Raw genomic sequence first — 12824 nt, forward strand, 5'->3', positions numbered from 1 at the left:
GAGAGGGGGAGAGACAGAGAGTGGGGGGAGAGACAGAGGGAGGGACAGAGAGGGATAGAGGGAGAGAGAGGGAGAGACAGAGAGAGACAGAGAGAGGGAGAGCCAGAGAGCCGGAGGGAGAGACACAGAGAGAGAGAGAGAGACCGTGCGCCTAAACGGGGCTGAGAGAGGCGGGGGGGGGGGGCGGCGGAGGGGGGAGAGATAGATGGTGTGCGCCTGACTGTGAGTGTGTGACAGTGTGTGTGCGCGGGAGGGGGAGGGAGGGAGGGGAGAGGGAGGGGGAGGAGAAGGAGGGGGAGGGTCTCGCCCGCGGGCGCGCGTGTGTGTGTGTGTGTGTGTGTGTGCGCGGAGTGTGCGTGTGCGTCCCCGCCCGCCGCCCGCATTTTTGCCAACACTTGCTAGGGAGCGCACACCCGCTCCCGCTCCCCTTCCCGCTCCCCATCCCCATCCCCATCCCCATCCCCATCCATCCCGCTCCTTCCCTCCCTCTTCCCGGAGCTCCCTCCCTTCCTCCTTCCCTCCCTCCCTCCCTCCCTCCCTCCCTCCCTCCCGGGCGGCCGGGGCCGGGGCCGGGGCCGGGGCCGTGCCCAGCGTGCCAAGCGGGGCGGGGGCGCCCCCCACCCCCGGCGGGCCCATGGCAGGGGCAGGGGCGGGGGCCGGGCCCGGGGCCGGGGCCGGGGCAGGGGGGCGAGCTTAAGAGGAGCCTCGGTGCCCGGCGGCGGCCGCGGGGCCAGAGCGGGCGGCCTGCGAGCCGGGAGCGCCGGGCACGGAGCCGGGCACCGAGCCGGGCACGGGCAGGGCACCGGGACAGCCCAGGCGGCGGCGGCGGCGGCGGCGGCCTCCAGCACCGTCCGGACCCGTAAGTAAGGAGCCAGCCGCCCTCCCCGCAGCCGCCCCGCACACCCGGGCACGGCGCGGGCGGGAGCCGGGCCACACGAGGAGCGGCAGCGGGAGGTCTGGGCGGGGGGGGGGACCCCAGCCCCGGCCGGGTGGGGTGGGGGGCGTGCGGGACGGGGGTGCGGGGCGCCCGGCTCCCTGCCGCTTTTCCCGATCCAGAAGAGGGGGCAGGAGCTGGGCAAAGGAGAGGGAGGGGCTCACAAGGGCACGGCCGGGACCGGAGACGGGAAGGGCGGGAGAAAGGGGCAGGGGCAGGAGAAAAGAGTGGGGGTGGGAGAAAGGAGCAGGGGCAGGAGAAAGGGGCAGGAGTAAGGGGCAGGGGCAGGAGAAAGAGGTCGGAGCAGTAGAAAAGGGCAGGGGCAGGAGAAAAAGGCAGGGGTAGGAGAACTGAGAGGAGGGCGCAGGGCGAGGAAAGGTAGGGGCAAGGGGAGGGAAGGGGCAGGGATTGGCAAGGAGAGGCAGGAGCCGGGTACCAGGTTCCCTTCCCTCCGCCCCACCCCGAGCGAAGAAGCCCCGGAGAGCGCGGAATCTCCGCTCCGCACCGAGCCCCGGCCGCTTGGGCCTTGGAGGTCCCCCCTGCGAGGGAAGAGAGGGGGGAAGGAGGCAGGGCGAACAGCGAGGGGGCACGAAAAGTTCCAGGGAAAGTTGGTCCCAAAACTCACACGCCCTCCTCCCTGGCTTGGGTCCCCCCCCCCCACCTCATCCCTCCCCCCGCCCGCAGCTCCGAGGTCCGGCGAGGGTCCGGGCGGCCCGGCGGAGCCCGGCCGACGGTGGGCAGTGGTCGTCCCCATGCTCGAGGAAGGGGAGGAGGAGGAGGAGGAGGAGAGGCCACCCCCCTTTGCTTTCTCCCCCTCCGGTTCCCTCCAGTGCCCATCCCGCGTCTCCAGGGGCCGGGGAGGGCAGCCGGGGGATGGTCAGCCTCGTGTGCGCCCGGGGCGAAAGCGGGCACGGCTTGGCACGGGGCCCCGTGCCCGGAGGATCGCCCTTTGCCCGTCCCTCTGAGAGGGTCCGCTGCCTGAGCTGTGCCCCCCGGGGCCTCGGTGGAAGGTGTGAATTTGCCTCTGCAGGGACTTGAGCAGTTTTCGCTTAGTCCAGCGCTCTGCGCACAGTGAGCGCTCAATACATGCCACTGAATGGGCGAATGAAGCCCAGGGTAGGTGCGAAATGACCTGCTTAGAGCTCCGAAGGCTCTTGGGCCGGCCAGCCTAAACCTCTGGGAGTCCGCGCCGGCGTCGAAGTGTTTTCTGGAGGGGTGCTGGGTGACCTTAGGCCAGTCGCTTCACCTCTCCGTGCCTCGGTCACCCCAGCTGTAAAACGGGGAATAAGACTATGCGGGACGGGGAATGCGTTCGATCCGATTTGCTTGTAACCAACTCAGGGCTTAGTACGGAGCCTGGCACAGAGTTAGCGCTTAACAAATACCATGATGAGGATGATGATGATGAGTGTGTGTGTGTTTGTGAACGACGCGGGGAGGTCGCAGGGCGCTCTCTCTCTCTCTCACTGTCTCTGGATCTATCCCTCTCTCCCGGCTCTGCCCTTCTCCGTTTAATCTACTGGGCTCTATCAGTCCGTCTCTTTCCGGCTCCCAGGGTTGCCGATTTCCCCTTCCCTCGGCGTCTCTGCCTCTCTCATTTGGGTGGGTGGTCGCAGGAGGGCTCCCCTTGCCTCCCGGGTCGCCCCCGGCTCGGGTGGGACGGGAGCCGGGCCCGGCGGATCCAACCTGGGGGATCCGAAATCCCGTCTGATCTGGTCCCCTAAGCCCCCCACCAGAACACACCCACCCAGGCTCCAGGCTCTCCGCCTCGGCCTCCCTCCCTCTAGCTTGGGTCCTCCCCGACCCCCGCCTGGGTCACCTCGTCTGAAGCAGGCAGGGCCCTGAGGAAGGGCTGGGGACGGGAGCACCCTGGGGAAGGGGCAGTGGGGGAAGAAGATGGGACAAGGGCAGGAAAACTTGCCGTTCCCCTCTCTCTCGTCCCCACGGCTCCCTGGTCGAAGGGAAGTTTCCCCTCCTTCCCCTTTTCCCTCCCCTCCCCTGTAGCCTCCTGCCTCCACCGGGTTGGCGCCGGCCTCAGGCCCCCCTGCCCCCGGCCCACAACCACGGCAAGGAGCAGGAAGGGAGCCGGTAGCGTCTGGGGCCAACACTGAACTTTACGGACCTGGGCGTGTGGGCTTGTGTGTGTATCGACATCCGGAAACGCGGATGCACACGGACAGTCGCAGACCACGGTTACCCACAGAGACCCGAAGCACCCACTCAGATACCCTCAGAGTCACACAGAGATAAATACCGAGGCTCACGGATTCATTCATTCAATCGTATTTAACGAGCGCTTACTGTGGGCAAAGCACCGTAGTGAGCGCTCGAGAGAGTATTAGATACAATCAGACACATTCCCTGCCCACAGCGACCTCACAGTCCAGGGGGATACACAGATATCTAGAGGGATACACAGATACACAGAGACCCACACACAGAGGTCCCCGCGGAGACGCACGGATAACGCACCGACACATAAACCCACATATATGACTGCACGGACAGCTGCATGCCTGAATACCCGCCTACCGATTTAAAGGCACGTGAATTCACCCAGGCACTCGCGGAATCACAAAAGAGACACTTGGATACACACATGTGGCTAGACACAAACACAGGTAACCATAGAGACACATGGATCCAGATATAATAACGATGGCATTTGCACAGAGAAGCAGACAGGGAGAGAGTCAGGCACGGACAGAGAGATGCCTGTGCGTGCAGGCACGCGCGCACCCTCACACAAACGTATCCACTCACGAGCTCACAGGTGCCCATTCCCAGGCGAGGCTCGGAGCCACCGAAGTCCTTGCTTTTTGCCCCAGAAGCTGTCCGGGCTGGGCCCCCAGGCCTCATTCATTCTCCCAGCCTCTGGCAAGATCCGTGAACGTCCAGACGAGAGCTGAAAAGAGCCAGAGTTTCCCTTATCAACGGTTTCCCAGCAGTTTGCTAGCTCTTTGAGGCCCACCTGCCCCTCCCAACCCCAACCTGCTTGCTCCCCACAAAACTCCATCTACTTTTCGCCTCCTCCCCCAGGGTGAAAAGGGTCAGGGGCTCCCTCTGTACCCACCCCCATAAACACTCTCACGAACTAGTATACAGGTTCACGCGTATAGATTCATACCCAGTGCACGCGTGCACCCGTTCACACGTATAGATTCATACACAGTGCACGTGTGTGCACACACATACATGGCTACCCTCCACATTCATACTCACCCACCCAGTTACAGGCTGTAGTCACTCATACGGTACACTCCATAGACCTCACACACACACACACACACACACACACACACACACACACATATACTCCCCCTACAGCTCACACGGACATCCACTCATCCAATGCCCCACCCACTCAGAGTTAAGGCAGAAAAAGCTCTCTGCACCCCGGAGCCAGATTCCCAGTCTGCCCAGATTGGAAGGTGGGGCTCCTACCCAGAGGCAGGGGGATGCCAGAATGACCCACGGGAGTGACTCCTTCAGTGCTCCCCTCGGAGGCCTGGTGAGCTTCGCGGTTCGTCGGAGAGGGACAGGTCTGGGAGGCCAGAGGGGGGTCTGATTTACAGGTTTGCTGAGAGCCGAGAGCTGGGCTGGACTGGGGTGTGGCTGGGCTGGACTGGTTTGAGGCTGGGCTGGGTTGGGCTGAGGCTGGGCTGAGTTGGGCTGAGGCTGGGATGGCTTGGGCCGGGTGGGTTGGGCTAAGGCTGGGCTGGGTTGAAGTTGGACTGGGTTTGACCGGTCTGGGCTGAGCTGGGAGAGGTTGAGGCTGGGTCGGGCTGGACTGGACTGGGACTGGGTTGGGTTGAGCCTGGGTTGGGCTGGACTGGACTGGGGCTGGAGTTGAGCTGGCCTGGGCTGGAGTGAGGCTTGATGGGCTGGCTCTCAGACCAGCTAAAGGGGACCGAGCGCTGAACCTATAATTCCTGGATTCACTTCCAGCTCCTCTGTCACATGGCCTCTCCCTTCTCCCCCCTCCTTTAACCCTCTGACCTGGTCTTCCCTCTATGCCCGGCCCAGTTTTGGGTCACTCTCCTTTGGGTCCCGGATGGGAGAGACAGGAATGTCCAGGGCAGCGCCTGGTCTCCCACACCGCATGAGACCTCCCCCAGCGGCTCCAGAGATCCCGGAGAGTGGTTCCATGTCTGCCCGAGGGGAGCCCCAACCCTGGGCGGTGGGGGGGGGGGGCTCCCTCCACGCCCCCCGCAAATCCTCCCATCTCCTCCGCTCACCTCCTGCCCCTCCCCTTCTCAGCATTCCAATTCACGCCCTGGACAGAGGCAGCGTCTGAGAGCCAGGCGGTTTTGCGTGAGTGTGGGCCGCTGCGTGTATGGGTGAAGATGTGAGAGACTTGCCCGGGCATCGGTGGGCACCTCTCTGCCTCACTGCCCTTGCCCTCTGGGATGCTCCTAGGGCTGGATTTGTGCTCTCTGAGGAACGGGTCCAGGTGTCTCTGGGGTCCCAGGGTCCCCCCACTGCCCCAGTCCTAGCCCCGGGAATCCTTTTGATCAAATCAACTCGTCTGACTCACCCTTCTCCTGCACCACGGCCTAGCGGATAGAGCCCAGGGGTGAGGGAACCGGGATTCTAATCCCAGTTCTGCCAGGCGACCTTGGGAGGTCACTTTGCCGCTCTGTGCCTCAGTTTCCTTAGCTCTAAAATAGGGATTCAATACTTGTTCTCTCTCTAAGACCGTGAGTCCCAGGTGGGACAGGGAATGCGTCTGACCTGATGATCTTGTATATCGTCTGGTGCTCGGCGCCTAGTAAGAGCTTAACGAATGCAAACCTGCTGCGGACTCCATCGTTGCCGCTATTGATTATGATGAGGAGGATGATCGCGATTAGCCCCTCCTTCCCTCCTCCGGGCTTCTCACCCCACTTTGCCACACTCTCAAATTCCCCTGGGGCACTGAGTCGGGCGGGCATCTCTCCCCTCCACGCAGGTGTCAGTGAGTCAGTCGTATTTACTGAGCGCTTGCTGTGTTCAGAGCCCCGTACTGAGCACTTGGGAGGGTACAGAGTGACAGTACGACGGACACATTCCCTGCCCACAACGAGCTTACAGTCAAGAGGGGGAGACAGACATTAATATAAATGATTACAGATGAGTGCTGTGGGGCCGGGAGGGGGGGGGATGCGCAAGTCAGGATGGTGCAGGAGGGAGTAGAAGAAAAGGAAAAGAGGGCTGCATCACGGAAGGCCTCTTGGAGGAGATGTGTCTCCAATAAGGCTTCGAAGGCGGGGAGAGGAATTGTCTTTCAGATATGAGGAGGGAGGGCATTCCAGGCCAGAGACAGGATGTGGGGGAGAGGTGGGCAGCGAGATAGACAAGATCGGGGTACAGTGAGAAGGTTAGCGTTAGAGAAGCGAAGTGAGCGGGCTGGGGGGTGGAGGGAGAGTAGCGAGGTGAGGTAGGAGGGGGCGGGGTGACTGAGTGCTTTAAAGCCGATGCTGAGGAGTTCCCGTTCGATGGGGAGGTGGACGGCCAACCACCGGAGGTTCTTGAGGGATGGGGAAACGTGTCCTGAACGTTTCTGTGGAAAATTGATCTGGACAGCAGAGTGACGTATGGACTGGAGTAAGGAGAGACAGGAGGCGGGGAGGTCAGCAGGGGGGCTGATGTAGTAATGAAGGTGGGATAGGGTGAGTGATCGTATTAACGTGGTAGTTTGGATGGAGAGGAAAGGGCCGATTTTAGCCGTGTGGTGAAGGTCGAACTGACAGGATTCAGTGATGGTGCCTAGGCATCAGAGGGGCCTGGGGCATCCAGGGAGTGTGGGAATGTGGAGGCAGCTGCATTCCTGGCCCCTCTGGGCACACGGGCAGCCTGGAGAATCCACAGACCCTGGCAGCATAGAGCACCTGGTTCCCCAGCTACACGCAGTGCCTGGCGTCGGCTCTCTGGGGGACCACGGGTCAGCGAGGACTCCCCCTCATCTGGGTTGCTCTGTGGCTCCGGATCCCGGCCTGTGGGGGCTCTCTTTGGGCCCCGGGCGGGTGGGCCGGGGGTGGTCGGCCCTTATCCCCTAGTTATTCACGGTGCCCTTCAGGTCTAGGACAGAACCCAGGACAAAGGCAGAGAGACAAAGACCGACTGAGACAGCGAGAGACAGACGCATGGAAACTGAGAAAGAGAGAATCAGAAACAGAGACACGGGGAAAGAGAGAGAGCCAGAGTGCAAGGTTCGGAGAAGCAAATTCCAGAGGTTCGGGCTTCCCCTTTATAACCCTCCTGGCCCATCATGGGCTCAGGGGGAATCTCTGCTCTGTGCTCATCCCTCTCCTCTCCACAGGAGACAGCAAGGCCCACTGCCTGTGGCTGATTCTGAAGTCCGAGTCCCCTGACTTCATTAACTTACCTCCCCCTGTCTTTCTGCTCCCATTCCTCTACTCCCTTTCCCCCTCTCTAGTCTCTCTACTCCCTTTCCCCTTCTCCTGTCCCTCTTTTTCCCTTTCTCTTCTCCTGTCCCTCTTCTCCCTTTCCCCTTCTCCCTTTCCCCTTCTCCTGTACTTCTTCTCCCTTTGCCCGTCTCCTGTCTCTTCCTTTTCCCTTCTCCCTTTTCCCTTCTCCTACCTCTCTACCCCTTCTCCTTCTCCCGCACCCTTTCCTCCTCTCCCGTCCCTCCACTTCCCTTCCCCCACCTCCCATCCCTCTACTCCCCTTCCCCCCTTTGATCTCTTCACTCCCTGCTCCTGCAGAGTCTGGCCTCAGCCCCTCACATCCATTGCTTTCTCCTTATGCCACGGATCCCAGGCCAGATGTGAGGTGCTCATTCCCTGCTCTTCTGATAGACATTCCTGATAAGTGTCATGATGCAGTGTGTTCAGTTCTCTTTTCTGTTTTTAGTGATATTTTTAAACACTTACTGTGTGCCAGGCACTGTTCCAAGTGCTGGGGTAGATAGGAGATAAATGGGTCAGACACAACCCTGTCCCACACGGGGCTCACAGTCTCAGTCCCCATTTCAAAATGAGGTAACTGAGGTGGAGTGAAATTCCCAGACTTGCCCAGGGTCACACAGCAGAAAAATGGCAGAGCCCGATTAGAACCCAGGTCCCCCGACTCCCAGGCCCTTGTTCTTTCTACTAGGCCGCACTGCATTCCAGCTCAGTCTCTCCATCTCCTCGGGCCACGTCGGGGCCTGCTTGAAGGCAGGGGAATGGATGAGATGACTTCTCCCAGCCAGAGACATTCAAAACTGAGGCGGAGCGGGAGGTAGTTTCTGTTCAGAGCTGTGGGGCGTGGATGGGGAAGGGGTATGAATTCTAACCCTTCTCTGCTGTGCTGTGTGACTTTGGGGCTATCGCTTGACCTCTTTGATCTCTAAAAGGCCTCGTACGCAAAATGGAGGCAGAGATGGGCCCCGCAGGGGAGGCTGGTGAGAGTCCGGATGCTCCGGGGAAAGGCGGAGAGAGGCGGAGGAGTCGTGGAGGAGAGGGGAGATGGCAGGATAGGAGTTTGGGAGAGAAAGGAAATCTGGCCCTGATCCCTCCCCTCTGACGTCAATGATCCGAGAAATAATGGAATAAATATTAGGGGGAGAATCTGTAGAGTTATGGGGGCCAGCTCGGGCGGGAGGAGCAACAAGCGAGGCCCCGGTTTATTGGGAACAGGCTGAGCCAGACGGGAGCGGCAGCGTTTTCCAATAGAATCAATTCCAAATCGGCAGTGGGAAGAGCGGTTGGCGGGCGCCCAGGCACTTCACAAAACTGTCCCGGTAAAAGGGTCCTGAGCCGGGCCGGTGTGGGCCGAGGACTGCGGGGAGCCACGTGGCGGCAGGCCTGGAGAAGATACTGGGGAGTCAGAGTAGAGCTGAGCCCGGGAAACGGCCAGGTGGGCGGGCGGACCGACCGGCACGTGGGGAGAGCCTGATGCATGAAGTTTGGCTGGGCCCGGTGGGGACAGATCTGTCTAGGCCCCGGGCTGGGACCGGAAGAGGGGTGGGCCCGGGGGGCTCGGGCAGGAGGGGCAGGAGGGGCAGCAGCTCGCAACCTGGGTACCGGGAGACTCCACAGGAGCCAGAGGCCAAGGCGGAGCCTGGGACTCACTCACTGACACAGACACCCTGAGAGAAGCGATCAATCCTCTGTATTTAGTGAGCACCTGCTGGGTGCCGAGCGTGGTACTAAACGCTTGGAGGGGAACAAGAGAGTCAGTAGACACAGTCCCTACCCTTGTGGAGCTTACAGTCTAGCCGGGGAGATGGACCCTGACATAAATTACATCGAGGGGGAGGTAATATTGTAAGTAAAACACGTCCATTCGTGCTACGGGGGTTTGTGAGCACTTAAATGCTTAGGTTGCGGGAGTATAACCTAGAGAGATGAGAGATTAATCAGGGAAGGCCTCCCGGAGGAGATGTGGTTACAGGGAGGCTTTGAAGACGAGAGAGCAGTGGCCTGCCAGATGTGAAATGGGAGGGAGTTCCAGGCAGGAGGGAGGGCATGAGCAAGAGGTTGGAGGTGAGAGAGATGAGAAAGAGGCATAGCGAGTAGGTTAACACAGAAGGAAGAGTGTGAGCTGGGGTGTCATGGGAGAAGAGGGTGGATGAGTTAGTAGGGAGGGAGTTGATGTAATGTTTTACAGCTACTGTTCATGAGGTCAGTTTCTCCTGGGCACTGTCTCCGAGGGCCTGACAACCTGTTCAGGGAAGTGGACGGACACGCAAACATGGGAAGACACGCAACTGGATCCACAAGGGCGGTTTGGGGACAAAACATTTCACAGAATCCGTGACAGAAACACGCTCAGGGGACTTCCAGGTCAAGATAGGTCCCGGGTGGGTAACTGGTGTGAATGGCTAATCCAGGAAGGCTTTCTGGAGGAGGAAGCAGGTTCCTCATGACCGAAAGGAGGGAGGGAGCCGATGGGCTGGGAGAGGCATTCCCGAATTCAGCACGGGGTCCGGGATGGTTTAGGATGAAGAACTGCATGTAAGGGTGGGAGCATGTGAGCAGGAATAGTGAGAGACAGAGGGTGGGGTGGGATGGTGGTGCTGGAGGCTCAAAGGGAGACCAGAGTCGGGTGTGGGGTCTGGGATTGAGTTTGGATTTCCTCGCACCGGCCTCGGCTTTGGGAAAGACATGGGCTGGGGGAAGGAGACAAAGGAGAGCTAGTTCATCTCCTCAGGGCCCGGCAAAGTGCGTCAGGGGCTGGAGGGATCAATCAATCAGCCAGTAGTATTTACTGAGCGCTTACGTTCCCTGCCCACAGTGAGTTTACAGTCTAGAGAGGGATGCGGACATGGATATAGATAAATGAATTATGGCTATGGACATAGTGGCTGAGGGAGGGGTGAATAAGGCTCCAAATCCAAGGGTAAGGGTGACAGAAGGGAGTGGGAGAAGAGGTAATGAGGGCTTAGTCGGGAAAGGCCTCTTGAAGGCAGTGTGCTTGCACGGGCCTGGGAGTCAGAAGGACCTGGGTTCAGATTCCGGCCTTTCCACGCATCTGCTATGTGACCTTGGGCAGGTCATTTTACTTCTCTGTGCCTCAGTAGCTTCATCTGTAAAATGGGGATTAAGACTGTGAGCCCTACAGGGGACTTGGACTGTGCCCAACCTTGTATCTACCCCAGTGTTTAGTGCAGTGCCTGGCACATGGTAAACGCTGAACAAATACAGTAAAATAATAAATGAAAAAAAAGAAGGCTTCGAGGGTAGGGAGAGTGATCATCTGTCAGATCTGAAGAGGGAGGGTGTCCCAGGTGGGATGTGGGAGAGAGGTTGGAGGTGAAATTGATGAGATCGAGGTACAGGGAGAAGGTTGGCATTAGCCTGTGAGCTCGTGGGAAGGGAATATGTCTGTTTACTGTTGTACTCTCCCAAGTGCTTAGTCCAGTGCTCTGCACAGAGTAAGTGCTCAGTCAGTACAATTAAATGAATTAGAGGAGCAAGGTGTGTGGGCTGGGTTGTAGTAGGAAATCAGGGAGGTAAAGGACGAGGGGCAAAGATGATTGAGTGCTTAAAGTTTTGTAGAAAAATGATCCGGCCAGCGGAGTGAAGTATGGACTGGAGGGGGGAAAGACAGGAGGCGGGAAGCTCAGCAAGGAGGATGATGCAGTATTCAAGGCAGGATAGGATAAATTATTGGATGAACGGGGCAGCAGTTTGAATGGAGAGGAAAGGGTGGATTTTAGCGATGTTGTGAAGGTCGAACCGACAGGATTGGGTGACGGATTGAATATGCGGGTTGAATGAGAGAGTTGCGTTGAGGATAACGCCAAGCTTACGGGCTTGTGAGACAGGAAGGATGGCTTTGCCGTATTTGGTGATGGGAAAGTCTTCCCCGCTAGACAGTAAGCTTGTTGTGGGCAGGGAACGTGTCTCTCAACTCTGTTACATTGTTATATTGTTCCAAGAGCTTGGTACAATACTCTGCACACGGTAAACACTCAATAAATATGATCGATTGATCCACCAAGAACTAAACCTTGAGGGACTCCCACGGGCAGAGGTTAGGAGGCAGGGGAGGACCCCACAAAAGATAAAGAAAATCAGTGACGGAGAGATAGGAGGAGAACCAGGAGAAGACACTGTCAGTGAAATCAAGCTTGAATAATGTTTCAAGGAGAAGGGGGTGGTTAACAGTGTCGAAAGGCAGCTGAAAGGTCAAGGAGGATTAGGATTTGGCAAGAAGGAGATCGTTGGAGACCTTTAAGGGGGCAGTTTTCGTGGAGTGACGGGGGTGGAAGTCAGATTGGAGGGGGTCAAGGAGAGAATGGGGGAGAGGAAGTGGATACAGCAGTGTAGACACCTTATTCAAGGAGTATGGAGAGGAATGGTAGGAGGGTGACGGGACAGTAAATGGAATCAGGAGTGGTCAGGGGCTGGAGGGAGATTAGTCAGGGACTGGAGTGATGAAGTCAATCAATGTACTGCTGATATCGCTGATATTTACTGAGCACTCACTCTAGATCTCGGTACTGAGAACATGTGAAATCAGGGGCGGGAGGGTTGGGAGAGTCAGCTGGTACGCCAGAGTTCCTGGTCAGGAAGTTGAGGGAGGCAGTCGCAGGCGGAGAGGATAGCAGGCAGCCAAGGGGTCTCTGGCCCCCGAGATCTCAGCCCAGGGGAGTTCTACGTGGGTAGGGTTTGAACCGCTCGGTTACGGGGGATGGGACCGGTGACCTCCCATTTTACAGGTCGGGAAATAAGGTCCAGAGAGAGGAAGCGCTGGTCCTGGCTGATCAGGAGAGTTGGGTCTCTGTGGGGTTTTGTTTTTGTTTTTTTTCTAATGGTATTTGTTATTCGCCAGGCTTTGCACTAAGCGCTGGGGTAGGTACGAGCTAATCAGGTCGGACACATTCCATGTCCCTAACAGGGGGCCCAGTCTTAATTCCCCTACGACGGAGGAGGGAACTGAGGTCCAGAGAAGTTAAGTGGCTTGCTCGGGGTCACACAGCAGACACGTGGTGGAGCCGGGATAAGAACCCAGGTCCACCGACTGCCAGGCCCGCGCTCTTTCCTCCAGGCCACGCTGCTTGTCCGTTGTTGCCGCAGGGCTGAGCGTACCTTGCTGTACGGGGCCAACTGGCACCACGGCCGTAACCCGGGCCGGGCCGGGGGCCCGACCTCGTCCTGTCCAGGCGGGGGGCCGGGCCCCGTCTCCTGTCCCCCAGAGACCATCCCGACTTCTCCATCTCCAGAGCTGCTCTCCTACATTATTCATGGGCTCATTGGCTGATCCACTTCCCTTTCAGCAGAGGCACAAAGGCTTCCACAGTGACATTTCTATACAGCCCTCTCCCCTCCGCCCCCTCCTCCCTCCTCCCTCTTCCCTCCATGTCTCCCTGCCCCAGCCCACCCTGGCCCTTCGGGTCCTCTAGCAGCACCACCCGTCTGCCAGGAAGAAGAGGGGCGGGGGGCTCCTCTAGTCGGCG

At 59.0% G+C, this 12824-nt stretch overlaps 1 protein-coding gene across 3 annotated transcripts in view; it reads left to right on the plus strand.

The window, feature by feature from the left end:
• Positions 1-681: 681 nt before the first annotated feature.
• CNTFR (ciliary neurotrophic factor receptor) overlaps positions 682-12824 on the plus strand; it is a 185579-nt gene continuing 173436 nt past the window's right edge. For 2 of the 3 annotated variants that reach the window (XM_039911477.1, XM_029061228.2), the window contains exon 1: positions 682-859. The gene's annotated coding sequence lies outside the window, so the exon portion shown is untranslated. Of the gene's footprint in view, positions 864-12824 lie in introns of all 3 variants that reach the window. The other variant, XM_029061230.2, reaches the window with a different exon arrangement.

Source organism: Ornithorhynchus anatinus, chromosome 3 (genome assembly GCF_004115215.2).
Source record: "Ornithorhynchus anatinus isolate Pmale09 chromosome 3, mOrnAna1.pri.v4, whole genome shotgun sequence".
NCBI classification, from domain to species: Eukaryota; Metazoa; Chordata; class Mammalia; order Monotremata; family Ornithorhynchidae; genus Ornithorhynchus; species Ornithorhynchus anatinus.